Consider the following 6,000-nt stretch of genomic DNA (forward strand, 5'->3'; position numbering starts at 1 on the left):
GAATTTTCAAGCAAGGATTGCAATGTCTGTAACTCACCAAAAGCTCTCTCTGAGAGGGGTAAATGAAATAAAGAAGTGAGCTCAGACATGTCAAAAACCTCAGCAGCAGAGATAAGAGGGTCAATGGCAAAGGAAAATAGTCTAGCAAATCTTTGATCAAGTGGGACACTGGAGTCCCCCAAGGACCAAGGATCAGACCAAAACAGGATCGTGTCACCCTTATGAACATGCATAGCACAGACCAGCCTGAACTTATCCATTAACTTGCAAATATCCCTCCACCAGAAGGAACCACAAATGATTGTGGCATGAGGGACTCCCATGATAGTAGGTATTCCAAATCAAATGATCCCAGGGGACATCAACTTTATTACTAGCATGTTTGAGAAGTAAAGCTTCATTCTGCAACCTCAAATTCAAAATACCCAGCCCAGCTTTATTCTTTGGCCTGCAAACCAAACTCCAAGCAGCCAAAGACTGCCCAGACTCTTGCCCATACTTTCTCCAAAGGCACTGCCTCTGAATTCTCTCTAATTGCTTTAAGATACCAGGAGGCAGGTCCAGACTGCAGAGGAAAAAAATAGGAACAGAGGAGAGGGCCGAGATCAAATACTGAAGCCTTCCTCCATGAGCAAGGAAGGAGGAGCTTACAGAAAGTTTCCTCTCCATGCTATCCACCAAAGGCATTAAGTCCAGAATTTTGGGTTTGTTGATTCCCACAGGCAGCCCAAGATAGGTAAAAGGCAGAGTGCCAACCACACAACCAAAAACTGAAGCCAACCTAGCAATCTCCACTGAATCTACATTAATAGGTAGCATATAAGACTTATGATAGTTGACATGCAACCCAGTGGACTTGGAGAATAGAAGTAAGATCTTCTTCAAAGCAACCAACTGAGATTCCTCAACAGGCAAGATAATTAGGGTGTCATCAGTATACTGAATAATGGGGTAGTCCTTGTCATAACAGGGAATGGGAAGCTCCAAGAGTCCTTTATGAAACATATCATTCACAACTGATTGCAACCAATCAGCAGTAATTGCAAACAGGAGTGGGGAGAGAGGATCACCCTGCCTAACACCTTTTTTGCAGGTAAATTGCTTACCAGGTACTCCATTAAGCAGAACAGAAGAAGTACCAGAAGCAAGGAATTGCTTGACCCAGGAAATCCATTTCTCATTGAAACATTTGTGCCTCAAAATCTGAAAAATAGCCTCATGCTCAATAGAATCAAAAGCTTTCTCAAAGTCCAATTTCAGAATAACAATAGGCCTTTTAGACTGGTGACATGGATGCAAGTATTCAAGTGTCCAAGCCACACAGTCCTAAATTGTTATTGACTTGATAAAACCATATTGATTTTTGTGCAAACATCTCTTGATATCCAACTGTAATCTGTTAGCAGCCATCTTAGAGAGAAACTTAACCCCCATACCAGTAAGAGAGATAGGTCTAAAGTCATTAACAGATTCAGGAGACCTCTTCTTGGGCACCAGGGTGATGTATGAATAGTTGATATTCTTAAGATTAGCAGTCCCTTCATGAAAAGCAGAAGCCAAAGCATAGAAGTCCTTACTGATAATGTGCCAACACTTTTTGAAGAACAAGCCATTAAATCCATCAGGGCCAGGTGACTTGTCAATAGGCATTTTCTTGACAATGTTATCCATTTCCTCCTTGGAGAAAGGGTTGGTCAAGGAATCCAGACCCTCCACCCTAACCAAAATAGAGGAGGGATCAAAACACATTTCAATCCCATGACTAGTGCCCATTCTGTTTTTGAAATTAAGCCAAAGAGCAGCAGCCATTTGCTCATGATCAGACACCACAGAACCATCCTCCAACCTTAATGAAGCAATGGAATTATGCCTATATCTTTCAGAGGCCAGAGCATGAAAAAATTTAGTGTTGTCCTCACCCACTTTAATGGATCTAACAGTACACCTCTTCCTCCAATATAGGTACTGAAGGTGCAAGAGATGCTCCAGATGCAACTTGACAAGATTTCTGAAGTTGAATTCATGCCTGAAAAGGGGCCTCAACTCCTCCAAGCAATCCAAAATGAGAACCACTCTATTGCATTTAGCAATTAAAATCTTCATTTTGGAGACATGCATATGCCAACTCTTGAGATCTCTCCTCAAGGATTTGAACTTAGCAGCAATATTCGCAGTAACGTGTGCTTTGTTTGAAGTAGAAGACCAAGAAGCAGACACACAATCAAGAAAACCCTGCAACTCCACCCAATAATTCTCAAAATGAAAGATGTTACATTTTGGAATAGAGGTGTTGATAGCCACCACACATGGCACATGATCTGAAGCTGTCCTTGCAAGTGGCAATACTTGAGTGGAAGGGTAACAGGAGATCCAATTAGCAGAAGTAAAAAACCAGTCTAGCTACTCAAGGAGAGGATTATCTTGCATATTTGACCAAGTGAATGATCTTCCCTTAATAGGTAATTCCAGCAGACCAAGATGCCTAATAATCTCATTAAAGATAAATATATCATTAACATCCCCACCAGGAAGGTTTCTGTTTTCAGTTGATCTAATAAAATTAAAATCCCCCAGGACCAGCCAATTAGCAGTGTCAGGGATGGAAAGATGGTAGAGCCAGTCCACAAAATCATCCCTAGCTTGGCCTCTGCACGGCCCATAAACATTGACCAATGTCCAAGTTTCATTATTATGCTTGGAAGTGAATTGGACAATAATACCGAAATGCTTAACCTCAATTAAGCGACCAGATAGAACAAAGGAGTTCCACAGCACAGCAATGCCACCCGAGGCCCCAACCGAAGGACTGAAAGCAAACGAATCAAAACGTCTGGGGCAAATTTTTTGGACAGACATGGAATCAATACAGTCCATTTTCGTCTCTTGTAGACAGACAACAGAAGCATTGCTCTCATCCACCTTATTGCGAACAACACCTTGGCGATCGTCAGAATTAAGACCCCGAACGTTCCAACACATTACACGCCAACTTCTAGTAGATCGAGAATCCATAAAACATATTGTTTACAGACTTTAAGAGCATGCCCGCTTAGCGGGCAGCACAGACAAAAGTTCAAACCGGCGACAAAGCCGAACAAAATAAACATGCCCTGACAACGATCATCAACCAATCCCCAACAAAAGAGACATAAAATAAGCCTACGATAAAGAGCCTGATTATGGGTCGACCACACCCCACATTCGTAACCCGGACTAAACATTAGAAATATTGCCCTTAGCAGAGGAAGGATCCGCCATAAGCGCATCCGTAGTAAGCTTTTCAGCAGCAATACCCAGGTCTGCTCCAATTTGCTGAATGTGAAGAATTGGTGTTGGAGGCGGCACTGGAGTCGACCTGGGAACATGATCATCATCCGCTATGGGTTTAGAGCGGGGCCTCTTCTTCTTGGGCTCCGTCATAGGCAGGGCTTGCAACACAGGCTTAAAACCACCCCTCTTTGCAAAGCTACGACTGCAACGGCGCAGGTCAGAGTCGACAATGGGAGCACGATCACGTTTGGCCACTCTCTTCGTCTTCGGGGCAGGAGCAGAGAAAGAAAACTGCTCCTCAGAAGCAGGAACAGACTGCACACCAGGGCCCATCTCCAACTCCTGAGAACTGTCGGCGAATAGAGCACGAGAAGGCCCACTGGTGGGTGAAGCAGTTGACCGAGGGGCAACCATGCCAGCAGAATCACCAGGAGTTAATTCCGAAACCCAGCTAACCTTCTCAAAAGCCAACGACCAAGATCTCTTAGAAAGAACCAGAGGCTGAAACGAGGCCTGAAAAACTTGCTTTGGAACATGCAGAACAGAGCAGCGACCCAAAAGGGTATCAAAAGTCCTTCTCCATGCCATCTCCAGCGGCAAAGGCGGACCGTACACCACATTCAAACGCCCAAGAACAAGATTCTGCTGGGGAACTGCAGGCTGCTAATATGGCACTATGGCCCAAGCATCAGGGTCGTCATGCAGAGCAACATTCTGAAGGTCATTTCCCAAAAAACATCAGGAGGCTGAAAATCAATACCAGGTTCTGCCACAATCAAGCCTCGCACCAAATCCCCAGCATTAATCGGAGCAGCCACCGGGGGCAACTGAACAGGCTCGGCTACCATAGCAGGGGGGATCATTCTCCATAGAATCAGCATCCAAATGTACGATCACAGGCGGAGCAAGCTGAATAGAACTGTCAGACTGATTAACAGAGCCAGAAAAATCTTGCTGGTTAATGACAATAGACTCCTGATCAGGAACAACTGCAATAACTGGATCATCTGCAGGAGTTTGGGCATTGTCATCCCAACCCCAACTACCCCCCTGATTATCCATAGGAGGCGGGGGTGGCGGCACATCATTCCATCCAAGCACAGGGTAAGGTGGCGGAGCAAAGATGTTGTCTTCATGGATCAAGTGCCCAGGCAAGGGGTGAGGGTTTCCATTGATCGGCATGGGATCTTCATCTTGCGGCATTTGCTTCGCAAAATTAGCACCAAGAATAAAGCAAGATGCAGTCCAAGAAACTTTTGCACCACCCCAATCAGCATAGTCAGAGAACACCACATCCCTGGGAACTAAGATGTCCTCAGGAAAAGAAGCAAAAACGATAGATCTGACAAGAAACGGATCGTCACTAATCCAATGATGGAATTTTCCAAAAGTATTGACAGCAACCCTTAAGTTCTCCTCATTACGCAGATCAAGAGGGACTCCCAAAAACATTAGGCAGCCTTGACGAAAACCTTGAAACCCACAAAAACCCTCACCATGATCGTGCCTCATAAAACGAACAAAGCGGTCCTGACCAAGATCTTGAGGAGGCATCTGAACCAAAGAAAAACTCTCCCCAGCATCTCTAACCTCAAATAAACCAACACCCGAAATCCAAGGCTGAGCTGAACGGACATGAAAACCCATGTGGTTAACAAGCTCGACCACCTGCTGACGTACCTGACCCATCTGATCCAGAGGCGGAGCCGGCATAACCTCCGCAATCAAAAAGCGAATGAACCACGGGCGACGGAGGCGAGACGAAGGTACAAGGAAGAGATGAACACCTCCATCAAAGATGTGATGCCCCACCAGCACATAGCGCGTCGGATCAATGGCAAAGTTAGCCATGGGTGGGGGGGAGGAAGGAAGCGGAGGCGTCGGCGGAGGCGAGCTAGCCGGTGTGCATGGAGCGCAGGTCGGCGGGGATAATGGTGATGTGATGGGGCAGGACAGCAAGGGAGGCGGCAACACGTGCTTCCCAAAGCAGGAGGGAGAGACCAGCCTATCCGAGATAGCGGGACGCTTCCGTTTCCAACATAAACCTTTTTCTATCGCAATAAATTCGCAGTCCATCCTAGAATGACCAAGATCCCCACAAGCCAAACATCCAACGGGGACCGAGCAGTTGACGGACAGGTGGCCCCCCATAGAGCAGCGAGAACACGTAAGCACTTGGTCCACCATGTCATTGACCATGGTCTCGAAAGCATCATTCGCCTCTTGTGTAGATGGAATATCCCACGGAATAGGACTAGCAGGCCCAACAGGTGAATGAGCAGAAGGAGTGGGCTCAGATGTAACTGGGCTGGCAACCGAAGGAGGAAAACTAGGCCTGGGGAGGCATGCGGGCGAAGGACCAGTGACCACCGAGTCCGAGGATCCCAACATGGCATTAGAGCCCAACATGGCATCATTCAAAACAGGATCTTCCCCGCCCGAAGATCGCGCCTGGGATGGAGCGAGTGGTTCCGAAAAAGATGATCGTATGGGAACGACGGTGCCAAAAGTGATCGACGGCGAGGCAACCGTCCACTGAAGCTCCACCGGTGGCGAGGGGTGAATGACAACACGTTCCTTCGGGGGTAAATCATAACCGGAGATAGTATCTAATTCAATGCAATTCTGAGTAGCAGGATAACGATAACCCTTACATGCATCATAATTCTGAAATGTAGCGAAAGAAAGCCTTTTGCGAGATGAATTACCAGATCTGATCGCAGACTTGAC

Source organism: Triticum dicoccoides, chromosome 4B, assembly GCF_002162155.2.
Source record: "Triticum dicoccoides isolate Atlit2015 ecotype Zavitan chromosome 4B, WEW_v2.0, whole genome shotgun sequence".
Taxonomy (NCBI): Eukaryota; Viridiplantae; Streptophyta; class Magnoliopsida; order Poales; family Poaceae; genus Triticum; species Triticum dicoccoides.